The 15,304-nt window shown below is 38.5% G+C and overlaps 1 protein-coding gene across 3 annotated transcripts in view; it reads right to left on the reverse strand.

The window, feature by feature from the left end:
- Positions 1-15,304, reverse strand: part of BBS12 (Bardet-Biedl syndrome 12) — a 68,238-nt gene that overhangs the window by 6,145 nt on the left and 46,789 nt on the right. For 2 of the 3 annotated variants that reach the window (XM_042935565.1, XM_042935564.1), the window contains exons 6-7: positions 10,874-10,929; positions 6,632-8,634 (exon numbers count right to left, since the gene is read on the reverse strand). The gene's annotated coding sequence lies outside the window, so the exon portion shown is untranslated. Of the gene's footprint in view, positions 1-6,631; positions 8,635-10,873; positions 10,930-15,304 lie in introns of those variants that run through there. The other variant, XM_042935563.1, reaches the window with a different exon arrangement.

Raw genomic sequence — 15,304 nt, forward strand, 5'->3', positions numbered from 1 at the left:
AGGGTTTGGGCTCCTAACAGTGGTAAACTGTGGGAAGATGTTTAGGAAGTGTATAGGTGATAAGAGTTGTCTAGTAAGGGTTGTTATTATTATTTCTAGCTTTTCAACATTATATGAGCCAGGAATTTGGTTTAACAGGTAGACTTGATTAAAATTCTTCCATCACTTACTAATTGCATCACCTCAAAACAAATTCATCTGAGTCTCAATTTCCTTTTCTATAAAATGGGGAATATAATAGTATCTCATAGCTATTTTTAAAGGAGAAAATGAGGGGCGCCTGGGTGGCGCAGTCGGTTAAGCGTCCGACTTCAGCCAGGTCACAATCTCGCGGTCCGTGAGTTCGAGCCCCGCGTCAGGCTCTGGGCTGATGGCTCAGAGCCTGGAGCCTGTTTCCGATTCTGTGTCTCCCTCTCTCTCTGCCCCTCCCCCGTTCATGCTCTGTCTCTCTCTGTCCCAAAAATAAAATTAAAAAAAAACGTTGAAAAAAAAAAAATTAAAAAAAAAAATAAAAAAATAAAGGAGAAAATGAAATATTATATACAAAGAATGTAGTACCTGTACATAGTATTTGTTTTGTTAATTTTTCCTCACTTTCCTCAGCTGTGAAACAGGCATACTATAGTATCCATCTCAGCAGTTTCTTGTAAGGATTGAGTTATTCCATGTGAAGTGCATATAATAAGCACTCAGCAAATATTAACAATATGATTATCAACTCTAAACCAATACAGAGCTGTCTGATTGATAATGAATTATCAATTAAAGCCCAAAAAAGTAAAAGACAAACTTAGTATTTATTTATAAACAGGGAAAAGTGCTTTAAAAAACTTGCAAATGTTTCTATAGGAGGCGAGGACAGGTTTCCTTAAAATGTGCCACTTTGGCATATTGATTATTTTGAAGGAAAAGTTACTTAAGAAACAGCCAGTACATGGGGGAACATTCTGGTCCCCTTTTGTCTCCAAAAAGCAGAAAATAAATATCCCATATGAAAGGTACTCTCCCTATACCAGGAGGTAAAGAGACATCCTTTTCACCAGAGATAGGGAATTTGGAGCTAAAAAGGCTGTATAAACAAACCTTGTTACTTTTACTCATTTACTACCTCAGCCCAGATTCTGTTTAGAATACTTTATTAACTGGAGCTCCCAAACATGTTTCCTTTGTCCTCTTAATTCTTCACTTACTGTTTCTTTGTCTAGAAAGTATAAAAACTGCCTGCCCTTGGTTATTTCTTTAGATCTCAATTTCATTATTAGGCCTCCACGAGCACGTAATTAAACTTTGGTCTTTTCCTCCTGTTAATCTGTCACAAGTCAGTTTAATTCTTAGACCAGCTAGAAGAATCTTGAAGTGTAGAGAAAATTTTTACTCTGACAAATTTCTTTGACCCAAATATTTGAAGCTAAGGATTATGTGTCTAAGCTTCAGTTTACACTGGTGAGTTTCTGGAGTTGTACTTTTTATTTAAAGTACAAAGCCCATTTTCAACCATGCCATTAATTCTAGTTCTTAAACCAAAATAACAATACTTTTTTCATCTATATTTCTTAGAATGAAGAAAAGTAATATTTTTCCCTTTACTTATTCCATATTACTCTTTTTATTTAACTGTCACATATATTTTGAACTAAATTCTCATATCTTTTAAATTCTAGTAGTAGGCATTTGGGACCTAGGCCAAATATTCATTGCTACTTATTTTAAATATCTTGAACAACTTTAGAGTGGATTCTCTTCCTATTCTTTTCCATCTTATTCTCTTCTCCAGGATCCAGATTCTGCAAGTCTGGACATGCCCTCCTAAGCGCAGCCTTAAGCGAAGTGAAGTGATCTAGGGATTTCCCCTACTGAGCACAAAACTGAAACTTCTAAAACCTCTCATCTTGATTTCTTTCCACATTCATTTTCCATCTGCCTTTCTGGCACACTGCCCCCTCTTTAGCAAACTTGCTATCCTTCAAGTATCTCCAAGGTGGGACCTACAGTTTTCTGTGCCTCTTATGGCCATGGCAGGGTTACACCCTCTCTTTTGAAAACCTCTTTGTTTCAGAGGGTCTATTCTTTGGTTGGAGGCATCCACTGCCTCAAGGAGGATTAGAATTATTAAAGCAGGAATGCAAAAACAAAGAAACAATTATTGTTCAGCTTTTATGTTTCAAGAATACATTGTGAAACCCAGAGCTGGAACAATAGTTAAGAAAGAAAAGACAAAATCAGGGCTTTTTAAAAGAGAAAACATTTTTTTAGTTCCAAAAAAGCTAGTTTTAAGTATCAGTAAGAAGAATCCCCTAAATGAAGTTTAACAGAAACAATATCTTGTAGAAAAAGTAGATGAAGAACCACCCAGGCCACAGACTAGAAAAGCATTGCTCCAGCAGAGGAGATGAAAGTGACTCAGAGGAAATGGCTGGCATAAGGGTCAGAAAAGGGGCTTGTTATACTTCCTTATGGGATTGAAACCCCTGGGGACAATTGAAAAGAATCTACCAAAAAGTTTTCAAAATACCAAGACTGGGGTGTGTCCCAAGATGTATCTCTGGGATGGCAGTAAGCCTCAGAAGAGCCATACACACCTTATTCCCTAGCAAGGTACAATGCATAGTCAGTGCTTTCCAGGCCCTGGGAGGAAAGAAAGGGTTGAGAGAGAAAGAAAGAAAAAAAGAGAGAGAGAGAGAGAGAGAGAGAAAATGGGCTGCATGGCTTTCAGGGTAGGATGCAAACATGCTACCCTGGCTGCATCTGGGGATCAGATGAGGTCTCCGTTGATCAGTTATGTTTCAGTTGATGATGGCCACCTGAAAACCAAATGGAATAGCACATCTATGTGGCACAAGTGTCAGTAACTGCTGATAAATGGAGACTGCTAGATGATTGAGTGGTAGACCCACTATGTAGAACACTGGCCTAATGCCTGGATACCTTAGAAGCTTCTGCTAGTAGACACTGTTGGTCTTATCCAATCCTCTTCATTTGACCAGTACACCATCCTCAGTTGTTGTGAGGGTTGGCTGATAATAGCTCACCCTTTGGAGCCACCCTTCTCCAGAGAATTGTCCTCATTAAGGAACTACCAAAACTATCTGGGAGGTCACCTCCACCCCATCCCAACCAGCAAATCAATGGCTGACTGACATGGGTACAAAAAACTGTCTCTCTTGCCTCAGGGGTGTCAACTTTATGGTGTCATTCACATTCCAGGGCTCACTGGCAAGCCAAGGCTAGATTTCAGCAGAAATCTCATTGTACTTAGCTTCTTCCTGAGGTATCCTGCTTAATCTCACCTCCTTACAACTTTCTTCTTCTTCTTCTTCTTTTTTTTTTTTTTAAAGTAGGCTCCTTGCCCAATGCAGGACTTAAACTCACAACCCTGAGATCAAGAGTCACATGCTCTGACTGAGCCTGCCAGATGCCCTTTACAACTTTCTTCTATGAGCACTCCCTCAGTCACTTCCAGAAGAATCTCTGCTTCAGGCTCTGCTTCTAGGGAATCTAACTAAGACACTCCCCCAAACAGATGTCACTTTGGAAGAATTGAGGGGTTGGGGAAAATTTTTGAATGACTGACCAAGTGTAAATTTGAAATAACTAAGAAACTTACTGAAATGATTGAATTTACTGGAGTCAACTAGATTATGTTTTGAGATATCAGGTGACACATGTAGGGGAAGAAAAACTTTTCTTATACCCTTTTAGGTTTCATAGCTGGGGGTTCTATGAATTAAACTGACAACAAACAGATTTAACAAAAGAAAAAAATACAAATTTATTAATTTTAAGTGCAGGGGACTTCCTTTGGGAGTGAATATCCAAAGGAGTGGTAAGATTTGAGCTTATATACCATGTTACTATGAGGAGGGGCAGGGGGCACTTCTGGGAGAACAAATGACTTCCTAGAAGGGAAGGCAGAAGGCATTTACAGAAACACAGATGTCTTTTTGGAAGATAAAAGGACCCTTAGGAGAACAGATGGGAGATATGACAGTTTGTGACAATATTTGGGTGTGGTGTCAACTTTTCAGCTTCTCTCTGGGAAGAGATTAGAATTGCCTCTGGGGACACTTATGATAGTTAAGCTCAAAATAATTCTTTCTGTTTAATTTTTAAAATTTTATTTTAGAGAGAGAGAGAGAGAGAGAATGAGCAGGGGAGAGGGGCAGAGGGAGAGAGAGAGAGAGAGAGAGAGTCTCAAGCAGGCTCCATACTCAGTGCAGAGCCCAATGCTGGGCTCGATCCCAGAACCCTGGGATCATGACCTGAGCTGAAATCAAGAGTCAGACACTCAACCGACTGAGCCATCCAGGCGCCTCTAGCTCAAAGTAATTCATATGTCAAAAGGTAAAGACTAAGTTTAGTTATAAGAAATTTAAAATGTTACATTTCCTTCATACCAGAGGTTATGCTATAAAGCATTGGCCCTGTTATACCTAGAAGACCCTTACTTCTCTTCTTTCCCTGTTGAAGCTCTTCTCATCCTTCACTGTCCAGATCAGCTGCTGCTTCTCTACAGCACCCACTTTCTTTATTAGCATGTTTCTAGTGTCACATCAAAATACAAAGACCAGGAGAGGTGGACACAACACAATACAAGACAAAACTGAGTGCATTCCTTTGCCAGGAGAGAAAGAGCCATGTCACTCAAGAAGTAACTTGAACAGGAATTTAGGACAAAAGGTAGGAGGAGGCACAGAGGAGGAAAAGTAACATTTTAAGTTTCTTATAACTAAACTTAGTCTTTACCTTTTGACATAAGACAGAGGAGGAAATTCACCAGTGAAGCCTGAGTTCACACTCTGGTTGGCTCACAAGGTAGACTGTGAGTTCTTCTTTCCAGCTGATATCACATTGGCCCTGTCATGGCAGGGAGCACCAGTTCTCAGAGCTCCTACAGCTCTTGCAGTTCTCAGAGAGGTCCAGGTCAGAGTACATTGGGCTTTCTAGCATGTTCAGGTTTGCATGGTGGAGCCTTGGCTAAGTTTTTTCTTTAGTTGTAGTTAGTAGTGCCCATGTTTACTGGAAGCTTGTCAAATGAGCCCCAAGTTCTCACGCAATTTTGCCTCTCTCTACAAAGATTAGCACAGCAGTTTGTTCACAGAAGCTGCATAATAACTGGTTAGCTGTTTCTTGCACAACATAGCCTTAACAGTGGCTGCCATATAGCTCCAGAAGGTTGATGTGAAGCGGGATCTCTGTTCTCTCAGATCAGAGGAAGGCTCACTTGTCTTTTATTAACCCTGAAGAAATTATCAGCATCACACTACCTAAAACGCGGAGTCTGGCCCAGGCAATACATTGCAACGGGGTGAAAAAGGGAATGGTAGCAATAAGATCTGGGAGGTGCAGAGTGAGCAAGGGATCCAAGTACTGCGGGGGAAGAACAGACAGGTCATTGCCTCCCTGGCACTAGTTTGGCATCATGGTCTATTGATCCCTAGGAGGCCTGGAGTCATCAGCTGTCATTGTCTATTGTGATGACAGGAATTTTAGGAGTTTTGGCAATGGCAACTGTGGGGAATAAATGGGTAATTGACCTTTCATGAACTCTCTCTAGATAATGATGAACTGACAAGGAGTACAAACCAGCCAGCAAAGTATAAAATAGCTTTTCAGATCACCTAAACAGTTTAGGTCTTCGGAATAGAAATCTTTATCAAGTGTATGTTATGCTTTTTGTCTTTTTCTTTTTTTAAAAAAAATTTAAGGGGCGCCTGGGTGGCTCAGTCGGTTAAGCGGCCGACTTCGGCTCAGGTCATGATCTCGTGGTTCATGAGTTCGAGCCCCTCGTCGTGCTCTGTGCTGACAGCTCAGAGCCTGGAGCCTGTTTCAGATTCTGTGTCTCCCTCTCTCTGACCCTCCCTGTTCATGCTCTGTCTCTCCCTGTCTCAAAAATAAATAAAACGTTAAAAAAATTTTTTTTAAAAATTTAAGTTTATTTATGTATTTTGAGGGAAAGAGAGAGTAGAAGTGGGAGAAGGCCAGAGAAAGAGGGAGAGAGAGAAAAATCCCAAGCAGGCTCCTCACTGACAGCACAGAGCCCTCATGAACTGTGAGATCATGACCTGAGCCGAAACCATGAGTTGGACACTTCACTGACTGAGCCACCCAGGCACCCCTACTTTTTGTCTTTTTCAAAGAAAGTATGCCAAACATATTTAGCCTTTTCTATGATTGCTCAAAAGCATCATTGACCGGGTAGATTAAACTCTAGATTGGCCTGCACTCTACTACTGTCTGCATGTGTGGTTTTGTTTGCTTGTATGTTTGTTTGTCTACTTTTGAGTTTTCCTCTCAGTCTCCTTCTTCTGCTAGTCTGTCAACCATCCCTTTATCCTGTTCTCAGTGTACCTACTTGTAACAAATCTCTCTTTGTTTGCTTTTAAATCTGCTGAGAGTTTGGGTATGAGGTGATTATAATTATGAAAATCCAGAACAAGGACTGCCAATACCTAGCATGAGAGCTATTCTTCCCCATCACTAACCATGAATCATTAAAACCCTGGATGTGGCCTCAGAATCTTTCACAAAAGATGCTCCATCCAAGTAGCTCCTATCAATTGATAAGAATTGATGCGAATTGATAGTATTCGGCATGGGAGCTGAATACTATCTCCATGGGGATGGTGTTAGTAGTCAAGTCCTGCAAGAAATAAATAGCACCTCAAACTTGGGTGATTTGAAGAGAGTTTAATACTCTATTTTCATAAGTGTGAGTAGGGCTTAAGAAGCCACACCCTACCATACCCTGGAGTTAGTACCTGTGGGTCTGAAGGAGAGGGAGAAGTTACTGGAACCTAGACCTAAGTGCTGCCAGGAGCTATGGTCTGGGTGGGAGGCTGCAGCTAACTTACAAAGACCCTGCTGGGAGGGAGATGTGAGAATAAATCCTTGACCTCATTTACCTTGTATACTCTAGGGTCTTTCCAGTTCTTCCAAATGGCCAAACCCAACTGGAATCCAGAAGGCAAGATAGATCCCTTTGATGCAGTTCATGCTGGTCTGCCTCCCAGGGCACAGAGCAGGATGGAGGAAGGACACAGGGGCATCTGAGAACCTCTGGCACAGAGGGGAAATGTACTTTCTGGGATACTAGAGGACTGGAAGCAGAGCGATCCTCTGGGGTCACCTGGGCATGACTGAACACTGATGTGTCCTACTGGTGCTGCATTTGGTTCAGGAACCAGGAAATTCTGGTTATTTATAAGCCTTTCATTAAATGTAATGACAAATGGGGTTAGTGTATGTTCCAGAATGGTAATTCAACACCTATTATAAAAGGACAGGATTGTAGTCAGAATTATGTTTCTGGGTGGAAAAACCCTACCTTGTATGGACAGTGTCAGTTTTTTCTTCTTGTTCCTTTCCCACCTCTTCTATCCCAGGGATTCTGGGTCAAGGAGAGCCATCTTGAAATATGCTACATCTGTTTCCACTTTGTAGCCTCCTAATGTCCTATGAGATTTTATATCCTTAGCTCATTAAATGGGAAGTTAGTTGAACATTTATTATGTGTAAATGTGGGTATAGTTTACCGTTGTGAGACTAGAGCTAGGGAGAAACATTTCTTCATCTCTGATCTAGAGTAAGATTAATTCAATTTTGCAAATGAATCAATTTTCTTTTATGTACAACCCATAGACTCAGTTGAATAAGTATAATGACACTGATGTAAGTTGTTCAAACTATTTTTGCTTCTTGGTTCTTCACTGTATTCCAGATAGTGGAGGTTGCTGGAGAGCCAGGTTCAAAATAGGTAAGGAGCTACCAGGCTCTCTCCTCTGGGCCTATAGCAGACTTTAGGCACCTTTATTATAAAATGCTTTTTTCCATCCCATTTCACTCCTTACCTTCACCACTGAACCTTTTCAAAGACTCATCTACACCTGCAAGCTACATCCAGACCCACCGCCCTCCCTATTCCCTACACCATTATTAGTCTGGATATTCCTTCCCACACTGTGCTGAACAGTAGATGTCAGTGGTTAGATTTTTTGGCTCTCCTCTGGTATAGGATGATGTTGTCATCACTTCATCTTGCAGTGTTCTTGTCTTTGGATCTCCTTTTTCCTCCTTTTCCAGGAAAAGTTCCTGGTGGCTGCTTCTCTGCTTCTGTTATTACTGCCTATTCCTTTTTCTGCTCTCCAAATACAGCAGTATTTCCCAGTTCCTTTCCCCAGCTCCTCTACTAAGCATTCCCGTTCTTACTTGCATTTTTTTAGATCACTTTCCATACTTTCTTCTTCAACAAACATCCACTCTCTTTGCTTCAATTACCACTGCCCTGATGTGACTCCTAGATTTACAAACTTTGCCTCTATCTGGGTGCATAGCCCTCTCATCCCCACTTCTCTGGTGGATATGTCCACCTACATAAGTGGCCAGCACAAACTAAACTAGTCCAAGTCGAACCCACTATGTTCCCTTGCAAATGATTACTTCTGATGATTTACCTTTGAGCACCCTGGCTCAACACATTGGATTTTTTTGTTTGTTTGTTTAGTGGCTTTCTAGAGACTTTGTCTGCTGCCCCTTCTTCCTCAAGTGCTGTCCCATCCCAGCTATATGGCCATGGTCTTCCAGGATTCTGCCTTCTCCGGCCTCAGTTGATTGGTTCCAGGGTAGATCTTCAGTGTGCTTGGGAAGAGCAATAGTGCGCAGTGGTGAGTCAAATTGGGCTACTGTCTGCTAAGTTGCACAGGTTTTTCTAATTATAAAATCAGTATAGTAATAGCACCTACTTCAAAGTACTTATATGAATATTAAATGAGATAATACATGCAAATTGCTTAGCAACTCCACCTAAGCTAGTTCAATTTAATCTGCTGTTATCTGACTGTAACAAGAGTAACTAACACTTTTAGCTCCAAAAGAGGCTTCTGATTACCAAGTCCTAACAATTCTGCTTCTGAAATATCACTGGCTTTGTGTCATCTTGTTCATTTCTATTGCCTCCTTTGTTTTTCTGGGCAATGCAAGTACCTAATCAATCTCTGTAGCTATAGTCTAACCCACAGTCTCATTAAAAAATGTTTTTTAAATTTATTTATTTTGAGAGAGAGAGAATGAGCAGGGGAAGGGTAGAAAGAGAGAGAGAGAGAGAGACCCAAGCAGGCTCCACACTCAGCACTGAGCCCCACACCCATAAAAATTATTTTTTGGGGGGGTTGCCTGGATGACTGAGAGTTGGATTCTTGATTTTGACTAAGGTCAGGATCCCAGGGTCGTGGGATCGAGACCTGTGTTGGATTCAGCATGGAGACTGCTTGAGATTCTTTCTCTCTCTTTCTCCCTCTCTCTCTCTGTCTCTCTCCCCCTCTGGCTTTCTCCCCAATCATGCTCTCTCTCTCTCTCTCTAAAAAAAAAAAAAAAAAAAAAAAAGACACCTAAAAAACAAACTAAAATGCTTTCTTGAACTGCTACTTGAGTATGCCATGTTCTTCCTCCAGAACCTCCAAGGAATCTGCACTGTGTTCTGAATAAAAGACACTTCTCTCTTTTTTTAAGTTTATTTATTTATTTTGGCAGAGAGAGAGAGAGAGGAGATACAGAGAATTCCAAGTAGGCTCTGCTAGAACGTAGGGCTAGAACTCAAAAACCTCAAGACCATTACCTCAGCCGAAATCAAAAGTCAGAATCTTAACCAACTGAGCCTCCCAGGCGGCCCTGAATGACACTTTTCTACTAGTGGTTTCACTTATTTTCTCAAGCTTCTCCCCACCTTGAGAGAGGACCTGCTACTTGCCACTTCTTACGTTGCAGCTCAACGGAACGACTCAATCATAACTCCTCTACATGCTGCTGGTTTTACCTCAGTTCTCTCAGCTTTCTGCTATACTTTCTTTCTTTCTTTTTTTTCTGCTACACTTTCTGTAAAAATCTCACCATTTTGCAAAGCCCAAACTTAATGAAACCTTTTCCATGAGACTATTCTGGTTTCCTCAAGCAAAATGAACTCCTTGAATTCCTGTACCATTGAATTCTCATTTGTGATGTTTATTTGGCTCCATCTGCTATTACAATTGTTACTGTGCATCATTTATTTCTTCCACTAGATCACAGGTTCCTGGAGGACAAGTGTCTTACTTAAGTCAATAGCCTCCAAAGTGACTAGTACTACACAGAGGGCATTCAAAACACATTTGTGGAAGATAATTGAATCAAGAAAACATTCTCATTCTCCTTTCTGCAGCACATACACTAAAATTGGAACATTAGGCAGTAGCTACACTTGTGGTGAGCACAGTATAACATAAAACTTGAATCACTGTGTTGAACACCTGAACGTAATGCAACATTGTATGTACACGACACTCAAATAAAAAAAAAAAGAAAGAAAAAATGTTCTCTGGTAGATTGGGCACAAAGTTGAATATAGTGTGTACAAGCACGTGTGTGATGTGTGTGTGTGCGTGTGTAAAGAAAGAAGAGAGGAAGAGAGAAATATTTGAAGAACTGAATTAATCTCTACACCACAAATGAATTCAAGATGGATACAGTTTGGCCAGTAGTGGCAATTTTGCTTTATATTGCTATTTTTGTTTGTCACTATAACAAACTGGTTTAATACTTTATTACCTTGGTTCATATTTTATTTAATTTTCTTTCGGGTTTCTATGTGTTTTATTTTTACGAAGTGTTATAATTTTATAATGAAATCTCCAACTTTAAAAAATAATCTAAAACATACTTTTCATCTTATTACATATGGTTCTTAACAATGTAAGTAAATAAAGGCAAATTGTGCTTTAGTCAAAATCAATAAAAAGCTTCCAGCCAAATTTTTTCTATTAGCTTAAATGATTGCATACTTAATTTAATGTAACAAGTGATAATAGGAAGTTCAGGGGTTTTATGAAATACGTGCAATACTTACTTTTTCAAAAAATCCTTCGATTTCTCCTCTGTAACGTATTTCAGGATAAACTGATCCTTTAAATGAGAATGTAAAAATGTAAGAAAGCACTGTTTATTCTGGAAAAGTTTTAATATTATTAAAAATAATTGTCCTCAAAAATAAAACTTTTGGCTTAAAATATATAGATAGTATGAACTTTTCATTTTGATTCAAATATTAATAGTGATTTTTCAAGAGGAAAATCTTCTGCATAATACAAATATTAAGCAGGTCAGCATGGGTTACTAACAGAAATTTTGACTATCAAAATATACAACATTCCTCTGTGAAAATTTGTGCATATTTAATTTTATTGAAGTGTATCATTTGAAAGTTTTTACCTAGACATTTCTAGATATGTCTCCCAAGGCAAGGGACACAAAAGTAAAAATAAACTATTAGGATTGTATCAAAATAAAAACCTTCCACACAGTGAAGGAAACAAAAAAACTAAAAGACAACCTACTTAATGGGAGAAGATATGTGCAAATGACATATACGATAAAGGGTTAGTATCCAAAATATATAAAGAACTTACACAACTCAACACCAAAAAAACCTCAAATAGTCCAATTAAAAATGGGCAGAAGACATGAACAGACATTTCTCCAAAGAAGACATCCAGATGGCCAACAGACACATGAAAATATTCTCAATATTACTCATCATCAGGAAAGTGCATATCAGAACCATGATGAGATATCACCTCATACCTGTCAAAATGGCTAACATCAAAAATACAAGAAACAACAAGTATTGTCAAAGATGTGGAGACAGAGGAACTCTCTTGCACTCTTGGTGGGAATGCAAAGTGGTGTAGCCACTGTGGAAGACAGTATGGAGTCTCCTCAAAAAATTAAAAACAGAAGTGACCTATGATCCAGTAATTGCACTACCAGGTATTTACCCAAAGAATACAAAAACACTAACTCGAAGAAATATATGCACTCCTATGTTTACTGCAGCATTATTTTACAACAGCCAAACAATGGAAGCAGCCCAGGTGTCTATCAATAGATGAATGGATAAAGAAGATGTATATATGTACAAAGGAATATTATTCAGCCATAAAAAAGAATAAATTCTTGCCATTTGCAACAACATGAATGCATCTAGAGAGTAAAATGCTAAGCGAAATAAGCCAGTCAGAGAAAGAATAATGCCATATTATTTCACTTATCTGTGGAATTTAAGAAACAAAACAAACAAAGGATAAAGGAGACAAACCAAGAAAGAGCCTTGTAACTATAGGGAACAAACTGATGGTTACCAGAGGAGAGGTGGGTGAGGGGATGGGTTAAATAGGTGAAGGGGATTAAGAACACACTTTATTTTTAATGTTTATTTATCTATTTTTGAGAGAGAGAGAGAGAGAGGGAGACAGAGAATTCCAAGCAGGCTTTGTGCTGTCAACACAGAGCCTGATGTGGGGCTTGAACCCAAGAACCATGAGATCATGACCTGAGTTGAAATAAAGAGTCTGGATGCTTAATTGACTGAGTCACCCAGGAGCCCCAAGAGTACACTTATTTTGCTGAGCACTGAATAATATATGGAATTGTTGAATCACTATATTGTACACTTGAGACTAATATAACATTGTATGTTAACTATGCTAGAATTAAATTTAAAAATTAATTAAATTAAAAAAAAATAAAAATTAGATGTTTAGATCATGTTTTCTAATCTTTTTAAACATACCAACCTCAATTGAAAGTAAAAATGTGCAAGGTAGACAATTTTTGTTAGTTTTATTGAAAGGCAAAACCAAAAATGGCTAACATTTTCAACCTACCTGAATAATGTTATAATTCTAGTATAATAGTTTTGATTATTCAGAAAATAATGATGGAATAAGAGAGAAAAACAAAAACTAAAGGAGAAAATGTACATATCACAAATAGATTTGGTAATAATGTTGACATATTTGTATGATTTTATATATATATATATTTTTGTTTGTTTGTTTATTTATTTTACATTTTATCTTGGAATAAAGGCCTAGAAGCAATAAGTTTACTTATTTTGAGAGAGAGAGCTAGCTCACCGACATGAGTTGGGGGTGGTGAGGGGGGTTGGGCAGACAGAGAAGGAGAGAGAGAGAGAATACCAAGCTGGGGCTCAAACACACTGACAGTGAGATCATGACCTTTCTCCAAGGTCATGGAGATTCAAACCAAAGATTCAAAGGCTTAACCAAACTGAACCACCCAGGAACACTGATTCTTTTTGTATTTAAAAGTACTTTCATATATAGTGTCTTTCTGATCTTTACAACAATCTTATCACTAGAAAGAGTTTCAGACATGAAACCCAGAAGAAATAACTTGTTTATCCTTGTACTTGAGCAACAAGGAAAAAAATTAACTGGAAAATAGTATATTTAATAAAATGTTCATTTTTGTGGTTGTTGTCATTTTGTTTTGTTTTTTACTTGGGAAAACATACATTATGAAACAGGCTGGAATAGAACAGGTTGGCTAAGGGACTGGTAACGGAAGACTTCATTTGCTCTAAAAGCAGGAATTGGCATTGGTATATGTTCCAATATTAGCCTCATAAAAATACTGCTTGTTTTCCAACATATAAAACTGCTTTCGAATCCCATATTCCCTCAAGCTGTTTATATTATAACTTCATCAAAGTCTCAAAGTCAAGAATCTTCTGAACTGCTTGAACAGCATCTATTTCTTCTCCCTTTCTTTTTCTTTCTTGCTTTCTTGCTTTCTTGCTTTCTTGCTTTCTTGCTTTCTTTCTTGCTTTCTCTCTTTCTTTCCTTTCATTTCCTTTGATTTTTCTCCTCTAAACACTTTGAGGAACTCCTTGTGATACTTGCCATAGAGGTGGAGAAAATCTTTTTTACTAATTTTCTTTGAATTCTCTGTGCATAGATAAAAGTCTTAATGAGATTGGAAACTATCATAATTCTTGGAGAGAGTACATAAGATTAATGTGCCCTTTAGAGAAAAAAAAACCCAGACACTGAAATTCCAAATATTGCTCCTGCTATTAAGAAATCAGAAAATCCTGGGGTGCCTGGGTGGCTCAGTCAGTTGAGCGTCTGACTTTGGCTCAGGTCATGATCTCATGGTTCATGGGTTTGAGCCCCCGCATGGGGCTCTGTGCTGACAGCTCAGAGCCTGGAGCTTGCATTGGATTCTATGTCTCCCTCTCTTTCTCTGCCCCTCCCCTGCTTGTGCTCTGTCTCTCTGTCTCTCAAAAATAAATAAATGTAAAAAAATTTTTTAAAAATTTAAGAAATCAGAAAATCCCTCCACTCCACAATCAGAAATAGTGTAGAAAGAGGGAACAGTCAACACCTGCTTGAGGTTAGAAAGATAAAAATGACAGTTCATTGTTGGTGAGTTTCTTGTGTATTCATTTTCAAAAACTGTGGCAGAGAAAAACAGAGAATTGAAGTTGAAAGTTATAAGGAAAGAGAAACTGAATAATGTCGCTAGACAATTTGACAATTGACACAATTTGTCACTTAAGAAATTCAGCATCCCAGTATTATATTTTGGGTGAAATCTTTTTAATGAAGTATTAGACATTGCCATTTCTTTACCAGTTGATTCCAACATTTAGATCAATCTATCACGAGGTCGCATTTCTTTTCTTGTGTACATGAATGCACCAGAGTGTTTCCTCTGAGTCAGGCATTAGAGCAAGCTATCCAGTGCATTTGGTAGGAAATTGTGGTGAGTACACTGTTTAGATGTATTCTGTTCTCCCTCATTAATTATTTAATTAGGGTTTTAAAGTATTTTGCAAACCTATAAACAGGAAATCCTATGTGTAATGCCTTCTTTTAGTCTGAGTCTTCTTGTAATATTATACTTCCAAAATAATTCCTAGTAATCAGATGGCTAAATTAGGACCAGATTCCAGAATTAAAAGAATGAAACAGATTAACTCAGTAGGCTGAAATATTAAGGAAACTAGGCCAGCTAGAGGTTAATTTTCTGTCCCAGGGTCTTTTGTAATTTCTGATCTTTAGGCAACACACAGAGACAAACATGCATATAAAGGACCCTACTGGAATTAGTAAAAGAAAAACCTTTCTCTTTTATACCTATGTGATGTGGAAAACCATAACATTAACTGCACTAAATTATAAGCAGTGGAATCTTACATTGTTTCAACATGTCTGGGCATGTTTGGTGATTGGATTTGTTCCAAACCAAGTTCTCCATGGATTCCTGATAACCCAAAGGTGGGAGAAGGTGGGTGGAGATTGTCAATAACACCATAGATCTACTTTAAGTTCAAGCCAGGATCCCCACTCCATGCAGATACATAAAAGCTCTTATTATACCTACATTTATTAAAGTTACATCTTGTCATATCTATATGCTCAGTGTATGCCCACATATACTAGCTACTGTATCTAAATAAACCCAACTGAGA

The sequence above is a fragment of the Panthera leo genome, chromosome B1, assembly GCF_018350215.1.
Source record: "Panthera leo isolate Ple1 chromosome B1, P.leo_Ple1_pat1.1, whole genome shotgun sequence".
In the NCBI taxonomy this organism is placed as follows: domain Eukaryota; kingdom Metazoa; phylum Chordata; class Mammalia; order Carnivora; family Felidae; genus Panthera; species Panthera leo.